The following is a 13,708-nucleotide window of genomic DNA, read 5'->3' on the forward strand; positions in this document are numbered from 1 at the left end:
TTTAATTGTTTTATATTTCTATTCTTTTATTTTTTTTACCAGTCAATTTTTTTTATGGCCACTCATCTTTTTTTACTGGCCAATTCTTTTACTGGTCTCTTTTTTTACGGGCCACCTACCTCTACCGCCTCCTCCTCCGCCTCTGCCTCCTCCTCTGCCTCCTCCGCCTCCTCCGCCTCCTCCTCGACCTCCTCCGCCTACTCCACCTCACTGTGTGATGGCCAATACATTTTTTTACTGACCAATTTTGTTTGACTGGTCCTTCCTTTTTTACGGGCCAATTTTTTGTAGTCACTTTTTTTAATGGGCAATTTTTTTAACCGGTCACTTTTTTGATGGCCACTTATCTTTTTTACTGGCCAATTTTTTTCGACTGTTTTTTTTTACGCGCCAATTATTTTTTGGTAGGCCGCTATTTTTTAATGGCCACTCTTTTTTAACCGGTCACTTTTTTTGATGGCCATTTATCTTTTTTACCGGCCAATTTTTTTCACTTTTTTCATGACCATTTTTTTTTACCAGTCAATTTTTTTTCTTTAATGGCCCCTCTTTTTTAACCAGTCACTTTTTTTGATGGCCACTTATCTTTTTTACTGGCCAATTTTTTTTGACTGGTCTTTTTTTACGGGCCAATTATTTTTTGGTAGGCCACTGTTTTTTTAATGCCCATTCTTTTTTAACCGGTCACTTTTTTTGATGGCCATTTATCTTTTTTATCGGCCCATTTTTTTCACTTTTTTATGACCATTTTTTTTACCAGTCAAATTTTTTCTATAATAACCACTCTTTTTTAACTGGTCACTTTTTTGGATGGCCATTCATCTTTTTTACCGGCCAATTTTTTTCGACCGGTCTTTTTTTTATGGGCCAATTCATTTTTGATCGGCCACTATTTTTTTAATGGCCACTCTTTTTTAATCAGTCACTTTTTTTGATGGTCATTTATCTTTTTTACTGGCCAATTTTTTCAGTTTGACTTTTTTACCATTTTGAATTAAAGCTTTCGTGACTGCAGGGTTTCATATTCTTGGTTCTTTCGGTAAAGTCACGTAGAAGGGAATTTAATTGTTTTATATTTCTATTCTTTTATTTTTTTTACCAGTCAATTTTTTTCATGGCCACTCATCTTTTTTTACTGGCCAATTCTTTTACTGGTCTCTTTTTTTACGGGCCACCTACCTCTACCGCCTCCTCCTCCGCCTCTGCCTCCTCCTCCGCCTCCTCCGCCTCCTCCTCCACCTCCTCCGCCTACTCCACCTCACTGTGTGATGGCCAATACATTTTTTTACTGACCAATTTTGTTTGACTGGTCCTTCCTTTTTTACGGGCCAATTTTTTGTAGTCACTTTTTTTAATGGGCAATTTTTTTAACCGGTCACTTTTTTGATGGCCACTTATCTTTTTTACTGGCCAATTTTTTTCGACTGTTTTTTTTTACGCGCCAATTATTTTTTGGTAGGCCGCTATTTTTTAATGGCCACTCTTTTTTAACCGGTCACTTTTTTTGATGGCCATTTATCTTTTTTACCGGCCAATTTTTTTCACTTTTTTCATGACCATTTTTTTTTACCAGTCAAATTTTTTCTTTAATGGCCCCTCTTTTTTAACCAGTCACTTTTTTTGACGGCCACTTATCTTTTTTACTGGCCAATTTTTTTTGACTGGTCTTTTTTTACGGGCCAATTATTTTTTAGTAGGCCACTGTTTTTTTAATGCCCATTCTTTTTTAACCGGTCACTTTTTTTGATGGCCATTTATCTTTTTTATCGGCCCATTTTTTTCACTTTTTCATGACCATTTTTTTTACCAGTCAATTTTTTTCTTTAATAGCCACTCTTTTTTAATCAGTCACTTTTTTTGATGGTCAATTATCTTTTTTACTGGCCAATTTTTTCAGTTTGACTTTTTTACCATTTTGAATTAAAGCTTTCGTGACTGCAGGGATTCATTAACCGGTCACTGCAGGATTCATTAACCGGTCACTTTTTTGGATGGCCATTCATCTTTTTACCGGCCAATTTTTTTCACTTTTTTCATGACCATTTTTTTTTTACCAGTCAAATTTTTTCTTTAATGGCCACTCTTTTTTAACCGGTCACTTTTTTTGATGGCCATTCATCTTTTTTTACTGGCCAATTCTTTTACTGGTCTCTTTTTTTACGGGCCACCTACCTCTTCCGCCTCCTCCTCCTCCTACGCCTCCTCCTCCGCCTCCTCCTCCTCCGCCTCCTCCTCCTCCGCCTCCTCCTCCTCCGCCTCCTCCTCCTCCGCCTCCTCCTCCGCCTCCTCCTCCGCCTCCTCCTCCGCCTCCTCCTCCGCCTCCTCCACCGCCTCCTCCACCTCCTCCTCCACCTTCTCCGCCTCCTCCACCTCACTGTGTGATGGCCAGTACATTTTTTTACGGACCAATTGTGTTTGACTGGTCTTTCCTTTTTTACGGGCCAATTTTTTGTAGTCACTTTTTTTAATGGGCAATTTTTTTAACCAGTCACTTTTTTTGATGGCCACTTATCTTTTTTACTGGCCAATTTTTTTTGACTGGTCTTTTTTTACGGGCCAATTATTTTTTGGTAGGCCACTGTTTTTTTAATGCCCACTCTTTTTTAACCGGTCACTTTTTTTGATGGCCATTTATCTTTTTACCGGCCAATTTTTTCACTTTTTTCATGACCATTTTTTTTTACCAGTAAATTTTTTTCTTTAATGGCCACTCTTTTTTAGCCAGTCACTTTTTTTGATGGACAATTATCTTTTTTACTGGCCAATTTTTTTCAGTTTGACTTTCTTTACCATTTGAATTAAAGCTTTCATGACTGCAAGGATTCATATTCTTGGTTCTTTCGGTAAAGTAACGTAGAAGTGAATTTAATTGTTTTATATATATACATTTTTACCAGTCAAATTTTTTATTGGCTACTCATCTTTTTTTACTGGCCAATTATTTTACTGGTCTCTTTTTTTACAGGCCACCTACCTCTTCCGCCTCCTCCTCCTCCTCCGCCTCCTCCTCCACCTCCGCATCCTCCTCCGCCTCCTCCTCCGCCTCCTCCGCCGCCTCCTCCGCCTCCTCCTCCAGCCTCCTCTGCCTCCTCCACCTCACTGTGTGATGGCCAATACATTTTTTTACTGACCAATTTTGTTTGACTGGTCCTTCCTTTTTTACGGGCCAATTTTTTGTAGTCACTTTTTTTAATGGGCAATTTTTTTAACCGGTCACTTTTTTGATGGCCACTTATCTTTTTTACTGGCCAATTTTTTTCGACTGTTTTTTTTTACGCGCCAATTATTTTTTGGTAGGCCGCTATTTTTTAATGGCCACTCTTTTTTAACCGGTCACTTTTTTTGATGGCCATTTATCTTTTTTACCGGCCAATTTTTTTCACTTTTTTCATGACCATTTTTTTTTACCAGTCAATTTTTTTTCTTTAATGGCCCCTCTTTTTTAACCAGTCACTTTTTTTGATGGCCACTTATCTTTTTTACTGGCCAATTTTTTTTGACTGGTCTTTTTTTACGGGCCAATTATTTTTTGGTAGGCCACTGTTTTTTTAATGCCCATTCTTTTTTAACCGGTCACTTTTTTTGATGGCCATTTATCTTTTTTATCGGCCCATTTTTTTCACTTTTTTATGACCATTTTTTTTACCAGTCAAATTTTTTCTATAATAACCACTCTTTTTTAACTGGTCACTTTTTTGGATGGCCATTCATCTTTTTTACCGGCCAATTTTTTTCGACCGGTCTTTTTTTTATGGGCCAATTCATTTTTGATCGGCCACTATTTTTTTAATGGCCACTCTTTTTTAATCAGTCACTTTTTTTGATGGCCATTTATCTTTTTTACTGGCCAATTTTTTCAGTTTGACTTTTTTACCATTTTGAATTAAAGCTTTCGTGACTGCAGGGTTTCATATTCTTGGTTCTTTCGGTAAAGTCACGTAGAAGGGAATTTAATTGTTTTATATTTCTATTCTTTTATTTTTTTTACCAGTCAATTTTTTTCATGGCCACTCATCTTTTTTTACTGGCCAATTCTTTTACTGGTCTCTTTTTTTACGGGCCACCTACCTCTACCGCCTCCTCCTCCGCCTCTGCCTCCTCCTCCGCCTCCTCCGCCTCCTCCTCCACCTCCTCCGCCTACTCCACCTCACTGTGTGATGGCCAATACATTTTTTTACTGACCAATTTTGTTTGACTGGTCCTTCCTTTTTTACGGGCCAATTTTTTGTAGTCACTTTTTTTAATGGGCAATTTTTTTAACCGGTCACTTTTTTGATGGCCACTTATCTTTTTTACTGGCCAATTTTTTTCGACTGTTTTTTTTTACGCGCCAATTATTTTTTGGTAGGCCGCTATTTTTTAATGGCCACTCTTTTTTAACCGGTCACTTTTTTTGATGGCCATTTATCTTTTTTACCGGCCAATTTTTTTCACTTTTTTCATGACCATTTTTTTTTACCAGTCAAATTTTTTCTTTAATGGCCCCTCTTTTTTAACCAGTCACTTTTTTTGACGGCCACTTATCTTTTTTACTGGCCAATTTTTTTTGACTGGTCTTTTTTTACGGGCCAATTATTTTTTAGTAGGCCACTGTTTTTTTAATGCCCATTCTTTTTTAACCGGTCACTTTTTTTGATGGCCATTTATCTTTTTTATCGGCCCATTTTTTTCACTTTTTCATGACCATTTTTTTTACCAGTCAATTTTTTTCTTTAATAGCCACTCTTTTTTAATCAGTCACTTTTTTTGATGGTCAATTATCTTTTTTACTGGCCAATTTTTTCAGTTTGACTTTTTTACCATTTTGAATTAAAGCTTTCGTGACTGCAGGGATTCATTAACCGGTCACTGCAGGATTCATTAACCGGTCACTTTTTTGGATGGCCATTCATCTTTTTACCGGCCAATTTTTTTCACTTTTTTCATGACCATTTTTTTTTTACCAGTCAAATTTTTTCTTTAATGGCCACTCTTTTTTAACCGGTCACTTTTTTTGATGGCCATTCATCTTTTTTTACTGGCCAATTCTTTTACTGGTCTCTTTTTTTACGGGCCACCTACCTCTTCCGCCTCCTCCTCCTCCTACGCCTCCTCCTCCGCCTCCTCCTCCTCCGCCTCCTCCTCCTCCGCCTCCTCCTCCTCCGCCTCCTCCTCCTCCGCCTCCTCCTCCGCCTCCTCCTCCGCCTCCTCCTCCGCCTCCTCCTCCGCCTCCTCCACCGCCTCCTCCACCTCCTCCTCCACCTTCTCCGCCTCCTCCACCTCACTGTGTGATGGCCAGTACATTTTTTTACGGACCAATTGTGTTTGACTGGTCTTTCCTTTTTTACGGGCCAATTTTTTGTAGTCACTTTTTTTAATGGGCAATTTTTTTAACCAGTCACTTTTTTTGATGGCCACTTATCTTTTTTACTGGCCAATTTTTTTTGACTGGTCTTTTTTTACGGGCCAATTATTTTTTGGTAGGCCACTGTTTTTTTAATGCCCACTCTTTTTTAACCGGTCACTTTTTTTGATGGCCATTTATCTTTTTACCGGCCAATTTTTTCACTTTTTTCATGACCATTTTTTTTTACCAGTAAATTTTTTTCTTTAATGGCCACTCTTTTTTAGCCAGTCACTTTTTTTGATGGACAATTATCTTTTTTACTGGCCAATTTTTTTCAGTTTGACTTTCTTTACCATTTGAATTAAAGCTTTCATGACTGCAAGGATTCATATTCTTGGTTCTTTCGGTAAAGTAACGTAGAAGTGAATTTAATTGTTTTATATATATACATTTTTACCAGTCAAATTTTTTATTGGCTACTCATCTTTTTTTACTGGCCAATTATTTTACTGGTCTCTTTTTTTACAGGCCACCTACCTCTTCCGCCTCCTCCTCCTCCTCCGCCTCCTCCTCCACCTCCGCATCCTCCTCCGCCTCCTCCTCCGCCTCCTCCGCCGCCTCCTCCGCCTCCTCCTCCAGCCTCCTCTGCCTCCTCCACCTCACTGTGTGATGGCCAATACATTTTTTTACTGACCAATTTTGCTTGACTGGTCTTTCCTATTTTTATGGGCCAATTTTTTGTAGTCATTTTTTTTAATGGGCAATTTTTTTAACCGGTCACTTTTTTTGATGGCCACTTATCTTTTTTACTGGCCAATTTTTTTCGACTGGTCTTTTTTTACGGGCCAATTATTTTTTAGTAGGCCACTGTTTTTTTAATGGCCACTATTTTTTAACCGGTCACTTTTTTGGATGGCCATTCATCTTTTTTACCGGCCAATTTTTTTCGACTGGTCTTTTTTTACGCGCCAATTATTTTTTGGTAGGCCACTGTTTTTTTAATGGCCACTCTTTTTTAACCGGTCACTTTTTTTGATGGCCATTTATCTTTTTTCCTGGCCAATTTTTTTCACTTTTTTCATGACCATTTTTTTTTTACCAGTCAAATTTTTTCTTTAATGGCCACTCTTTTTTAATCAGTCACTTTTTTTGATGGCCAATTATCTTTTTTACTGGCCAATTTTTTCAGTTTGACTTTTTTTACCAATTTTAATTAAAGCTTTCGTGACTGCAGGGATTCATATTCTGGTTCTTTCGGTAAAGTCACCTAGAAGGGAATTTAATTGTTTTATATTTGTATAATTTTTTTTTTTACCAGTCAAATTTTTTAATGGTGACTCATCTTTTTTTACTGGCCAATTCTTTTACTGGTCTCTTTTTTTACGGGCCACCTACCTCTTCCGCCTCCTCCTCCTACGCCTCCTCCTCCGCCTCCTCCTCCTCCGCCTCCTCCTCCTCCGCCTCCTCCTCCTCCGCCTCCTCCTCCTCCGCCTCCTCCTCCTCCGCCTCCTCCTCCTCCGCCTCCTCCGCCTCCTCCTCCGCCTCCTCCTCCGCCTCCTCCTCCGCCTCCTCCTCCGCCTCCTCCTCCGCCTCCTCTGCCTCCTCCTCCGCCTCCTCTGCCTCCTCCTCCGCCTCCTCCACCTCACTGTGTGATGGCCAATACATTTTTTTACTGACCAATTTTGTTTGACTGGTCCTTCCTTTTTTACGGGCCAATTTTTTGTAGTCACTTTTTTAATGGGCAATTTTTTTAACCGGTCACTTTTTTTGATGGCCATTTATCTTTTTTACTGGCCAATTTTTTTCGACTGGTCTTTTTTTACGGGCCAATTATTTTTTGGTAGACCAATTTTTTTTAATGGCCACTCTTTTTTAACCGGTCACTTTTTTTGATGGCCATATATCTTTTTTATCGGCCAATTTTTTTCACTTTTATATGACCATTTTTTTTACCAGTCAAATTTTTTCTTTAATGGCCACTCTTTTTTAACCGGTCACTTTTTGCATGGCCATTCATATTTTTTACCGGCCAATTTTTTTCGACCGGTCTTTTTTTTATGGGCCAATTCATTTTTGATTGGCCACTCTTTTTTAACCGGTTACTTTTTTTGATGGCCATTTATCTTTTTTTCCGGCCAATTTTTTCACTTTTTTCACGACCATTTTTTTTACCAGTTACATTTTTTCTTTAATGGCCACTCTTTTTTAATCAGTCACTTTTCTTGATGGCCAATTATCTTTTTTACTGGCCAATTTTTTCAGTTTGACTTTTTTACCATTTTGAATTAAAGCTTTCGTGACTGCAGGGATTCATTAACCGGTCACTGCAGGATTCATTAACCGGTCACTTTTTTGGATGGCCATTCATCTTTTTACCGGCCAATTTTTTTCACTTTTTTCATGACCATTTTTTTTTTACCAGTCAAATTTTTTCTTTAATGGCCACTCTTTTTTAACCGGTTACTTTTTTTGATGGCCATTTATCTTTTTTACCGGCAAATTTTTTTCACTTTTATCATGACCATTTTTTTTTAACAGTCAAATTTTTTCTTTAATGGCCACTCTTTTTTAACCAGTCACTTTTTTTGATGGCCAATTATCTTTTTTACTGGCCAATTTTTTCAGTTTGACTTTTTTACCATTTTGAATTAAAGCTTTCGTGACTGCAAGGATTCATATTCTTGGTTCTTTCGGTAAAGTCCCATAGAAGGGAATTTAATTGTTTTATATTTCTATTATTTTATTTTTTACCAGTCAAATTTTTTTACGGCCACTCATCTTTTTTTACTGGCCAATTCTTTTACTGGTCTCTTTTTTTACAGGCCACCTACCTCTTCCGCCTCCTCCGACTCCTCCTCCGCCTCCTCCTCCGCCTCCTCCTCCGCCTTCTCCGCCTCCTCCGCCTCCTCCTCCGCCTCCTCCTCCGCCTCCTCCTCCGTCTCCTCCACCTCCTCCGCCTCCTCCGCCTCCTCCGCCTCCTCCACCTGTGTGATGGCCAATACATTTTTTTACTGACCAATTTTGTTTGACTGGTCTTTCCTTTTTTACGGGAAAATTTATTGTAGTCACTTTTTTTAATGGGCAATTTTTTTAACAGGTCACTTTTTTTGATGGACACTTATCTTTTTTACTGGCCAATTTTTTTCGACTGGTTTTTTTTACGCGCCAATTATTTTTTGGTAGGCCGCTATTTTTTAATGGCCACTCTTTTTTAACCAGTCACTTTTTTGGATGGCCATTCAACTTTTTTACCGGCCAATTTTTTTCAACTGGTCTTTTTTTTATGGGCCAATTCTTTTTTGATCGGCCACTTTTTTTTAATGGCCACTCTTTTTTAACCGGTCACTTTTTTTGATGGCCATTTATCTTTTTTACCGGCCAATTTTTTCACTTTTTTCATGACCATTTTTTTTTACCAGTAAATTTTTTTCTTTAATGGCCACTCTTTTTTAGCCAGTCACTTTTTTTGATGGCCATTCATCTTTTTAACTGGCCAATTTTTTTCAGTTTGACTTTCTTTACCATTTGAATTAAAGCTTTCATGACTGCAAGGATTCATATTCTTGGTTCTTTCAGTAAAGTAACATAGAAGTGAATTTAATTGTTTTATATATATACATTTTTACCAGTCAAATTTTTTATTGGCCACTCATCTTTTTTTACTGGCCAATTATTTTACTGGTCTCTTTTTTTACAGGCCACCTACCTCTTCCGCCTCCTCCTCCTCCTCCGCCTCCTCCTCCGCCTCCGCATCCTCCTCCGCCTCCTCCTCCGCCTCCGCATCCTCCTCCGCCTCCTCCTCCGCCTCCTCCGCCGCCTCCTCCGCCTCCTCCTCCAGCCTCCTCCGCCTCCTCCACCTCACTGTGTGATGGCCAATACATTTTTTTACTGACCAATTTTGGTTGACTGGTCTTTCCTATTTTTATGGGCCAATTTTTTGTAGTCATTTTTTTTAATGGGCAATTTTTTTAACCGGTCACTTTTTTTGATGGCCACTTATCTTTTTTTCTGGCCAATTTTTTTCGACTGGTCTTTTTTTACAGGCCAATTATTTTTTAGTAGGCCACTGTTTTTTTAATGGCCACTATTTTTTAACCGGTCACTTTTTTGGATGGCCATTCATCTTTTTTACCGGCCAATTTTTTTCGACTGGTCTTTTTTTATGGGCCAATTAATTTTTGATCGGCCACTTTTTTTTTAATGGCCACTCTTTTTCAACTGGTCACTTTTTTTGATGGCCATTTATCTTTTTTACTGGCCAATTTTTTTCACTTTTTTCATGACCATTTTTTTTTTACTAGTAAAACTTTTTCTTTAATGGCCACTCTTTTTTAACCAGTCACTTTTTTTGATGGCCAATTATCTTTTTTACTGGCCAATTTTTTCAGTTTGACTTTTTTACCAATTTTAATTAAAGCTTTCGTGACTGCAGGGATTCATATTCTGGTTCTTTCGGTAAAGTCACGTAGAAGGGAATTTAATTGTTTTATATTTGTATTTTTTTTTTTTTTTTACCAGTCAAATTTTTTAATGGTGACTCATCTTTTTTTACTGGCCAATTCTTTTACTGGTCTCTTTTTTTACGGGCCACCTACCTCTTCCGCCTCCTCTGCCTCCTCCTCCGCCTCCTCCTCCGCCTCCTCCTCCGCCTCCTCCGCCTCCTCCTCCGCCTCCTCTGCCTCCTCCTCCTCCGCCTCCTCTGCCTCCTCCTCCGCCTCCTCCACCTCACTATGTGATGGCCAATACATTTTTTTACTGACCAATTTTGTTTGACTGGTCTTTCCTTTTTTACGGGCCAATTTTTTGTAGTCATTTTTTTTAATGGGCAATTTTTTTTAACCGGTCACTTTTTTTGATGGCCACTTATCTTTTTTACTGGCCAATTTTTTTCGACTGGTCTTTTTTTACAGGCCAATTATTTTTTGGTAGACCACTGTTTTTTTAATGGTCACTCTTTTTTAACCGGTCACTTTTTTGATGGCCATTTATCTTTTTTATCGGCCAATTTTTTTCACTTTTTTATGACCATTTTTTTTACCAGTCAAATTTCTTCTTTAATGGCCACTCTTTTTTAACCAGTCACTTTATTTGATGGCCAATTATCTTTTATACTGGCCATTTTTTTCAGTTTGACCTTTTTTTACCATTTTGAATTAAAGCTTTCATGACTGCAAGGATTCATATTCTTGGTTCTTTCGGTAAAGTGCCGTAGAAGGGAATTTAATCTTTTTTTTTTACCAGACAAATTTTTTCATGGCCACTCATCTTTTTTTACTGGGCAATTCTTTAACTGGTCTCTTTTTTTACAGGCCACCTACCTCTTCCGCCTCCTCCTCAGCCTCCTCCTCCGTCTTCCCCTCCTCCTCCGCCTCCTCTGCCTCCTCCTCCGCCTCCTCCGCCGCCTCCTCCTCCGCCTCCTCCACCTCCTCCTCTGCCTCCACTGCCTCCTCCACCTGTGTGATGGCCAAACATTTTTTTACTGACCAATTTTGTTTGACTGGTCTTTCCTTTTTTACGTGCAAATTTTTTGTAGTCACTTTTTTTAATGGGCAATTTTTTTAACCGGTCACTTTTTTTGATGGCCACTTATCTTTTTTACTAGCCAATTTTTTTCGACTGGTCTTTTTTTATGGGCCAATTATTTTTTGGTAGGCCACTGTTTTTTTAATGGCCACTCTTTTTTAACCGGTCACGTTTTTGGATGGCCATTCATCTTTTTACCGGCCAATTTTTTCAGTTTGAACTTTTTTACCATTTTGAATTAAAGCTTTCGTGACTGCAAGGATTCATATTCTTGGTTCTTTCGGTAAAGTCCCGTAGAAAGGAATTTAATTGTTTTATATTTTTATTATTATATTTTTTTTACCAGTCAAACTTTTTTTATGGCCACTCATCTTTTTTTACTGGCCAATTCTTTTACTGGTCTCTTTTTTTAAAGGCCACCTACCTCTTCCGCCTCCTCCTCCTCCGCCTCCTCCTCCGCCTCCTCCTCCTCCTCCGCCTCCTCCTCCGCCTCCTCCTCCACCTCCGCCTCCTCCTCCTCCTCCTCCGCCTCCTCCTCCGCCTCCTCCGCCTCCTCCTCCAGCCTCCTCCGCCTCCTCCACCTCACTGTGTGATGGCCAATACAATTTTTTTACTGACCAATTTTGCTTGACTGGTTTTTCCTTTTTTACTGGCCAATTTTTTCAGTTTGACTTTTTACCATTTTGAACTAAACCTTTCGTGACTGCAGGGATTCATATTCTGGTTCTTTCGGTAAAGTCACATAGAAGGGAATTTAATTGTTTTATATTTGTATTATTATTATTTTTTTACCAGTCAAATTTTTTTATGGCGACTCATCTTTTTTTACTGGCCAATTCTTTTACTGGTCTCTTTTTTTACGGGCCACCTACCTCTTCCGCCTCCTCCTCCGCCTCCTCCTCTGCCTCCTCCTCCGCCTCCTCCTCCGCCTCCTCCGCCTCCTCCTCCGCCTCCTCCGCCTCCTCCTCCGCCTCCTCCGCCTCCTCCACCTCACTGTGTGATGGCCAATACATTTTTTTACTGACTAATTTTGTTTGACTGGTCTTTACTTTTTTACGGGCCAATTTTTTGTAGTCACTTTTTTTAATGGGCATTTTTTTAACCGGTCACTTTTTTTGATGGCCATTTATCTTTTTTACTGGCCAATTTTTTTCGACTGGTCTTTTTTTACAGGCCAATGATTTTTTGGTAGACCAATGTTTTTTTAATGGCCACTCTTTTTTAACCGGTCACTTTTTTTGATGGCCATTTATCTTTTTATCGACCAATTTTTTTCACTTTTTTTATGACCATTTTTTTTACCAGTCAAATTTCTTCTTTAAAGGCCACTCTTTTTTAACCGGTCACTTTTTTGGATGGCCATTCATCTTTTTTACCGGCCAATTTTTTTTTGACCGGTCTTTTTTTTATGGGCCAATTCATTTTTGATCGGCCACTATTTTTTTAATGGCCACTCTTTTTTAACCAGTCACTTTTTTTGATGGCCATTTATCTTTTTTCCGGGCCAATTTTTTTCACTTTTTTCATGACCATTTATTTTTTTACCAGTCAAATTTTTTCTTTAATGGCCACTCTTTTTTAATCAGTCACTTTTTTTGATGGCCAATTATCTTTTTTACTGGCCAATTTTTTCAGTTTGACTTTTTTTTAACCATTTTGAATTAAAGCTTTCGTGACTGCAGGGATTCATATTCTTGGTTCTTTCGGTAAAGTCACGTAGAAGGGAATTTAATTGTTTTATATTTCTATTATTTTTTTTTACCTGTCAAATTTTTTTATGGCCACTCATCTTTTTTTAATGGCCAATTTTTTACTGGTCTCTTTTTTTACGGGCCACCTACCTCTTCCGCCTCCTCCTCCTCCGCCTCCTCCTCCGCCTCCTCCACCTCCTCCACCTCACGGTGTGATGGCCAATACATTTTTTTAATGACCAATTTTGTTTGACTGGTCTTTCCTTTTTTACGGGCCAATTTTTTGTTGTCACTTTTTTTAATGGGCAATTTTTTTAACCGGTCACTTTTTTTGATGGTCACTTATCTTTTTTACTGGCCAATTTTTTTCGACTCGTCTTTTTTTACGGGCCAATTATTTTTTGGTATGCCACTGTTTTTTTAATGGCCACTCTTTTTTAACCGGTCACTTTTTTTTGATGGCCATTTGTCTTTTTTCTGGGCCAATTTTTTTCACTTTTTTCATGACCATTAATTTTTTTACCAGTCAAATGTTTTCTTTAATGGCCACTCTTTTTTAATCAGTCACTTTTTTTGATGGCCAATTATCTTTTTTACTGGCCAATTTTTTCAGTTTGACTTTTTTAACATTTTGAATTAAAGCTTTCATGACTGCAGGGATTCATATTCTTGGTTCTTTCGGTAAAGTCACGTAGAAGGGAATTTAATTGTTTTATATTTCTATTATTTTTTTTTACCTGTCAAATTTTTTTTATGGCCACTCATCTTTTTTTAATGGCCAATTCTTTTACTGGTCTCTTTTTTTACGGGCCACCTACCTCTTCCGCCTCCTCCTCCTCCGCCTCCTCCTCCTCCTCCTCCTCCTCCGACTCCTCCTCCGCCTCCTGCTCCGCCTCCTCCGCCTCCTCCGCCTCCTCCACCTCCTCCACCTCACGGTGTGATGGCCAATACATTTTTTTACTGACCAATTTTGTTTGACTGGTCTTTCCTTTTTTACGGGCCAATTTTTTGTTGTCACTTTTTTTAATGGGCAATTTTTTTAACCGGTCACTTTTTTTGATGGTCACTTATCTTTTTTACTGGCCAATTTTTTTCGACTGGTCTTTTTTTACAGGCCAATTATTTTTTGGTAGGCCACTGTTTTTTTAATGGCCACTCTTTTTTAACC

The 13,708-nt window shown here is 38.5% G+C and overlaps 1 long non-coding RNA gene across 1 annotated transcript in view; it reads right to left on the bottom strand.

Moving 5' to 3' along the window:
* The window catches only part of LOC142907046 (uncharacterized), a 358,191-nt gene extending 344,834 nt beyond the window's left edge, over nucleotides 1-13,357 (bottom strand). The window contains exon 1 of the long non-coding RNA XR_012930654.1: nucleotides 13,278-13,357. This is a non-coding gene — a long non-coding RNA (uncharacterized LOC142907046). The remainder of the gene's footprint in view (nucleotides 1-13,277) is intronic.
* Between the last annotated feature and the right edge of the window lie 351 nt (nucleotides 13,358-13,708).

This window comes from Petromyzon marinus, chromosome 74 (assembly GCF_048934315.1).
Source record: "Petromyzon marinus isolate PM22_M1 ecotype Great Lakes invasive population chromosome 74, UKy_Petmar_22M1.pri1.0, whole genome shotgun sequence".
In the NCBI taxonomy this organism is placed as follows: domain Eukaryota; kingdom Metazoa; phylum Chordata; class Hyperoartia; order Petromyzontiformes; family Petromyzontidae; genus Petromyzon; species Petromyzon marinus.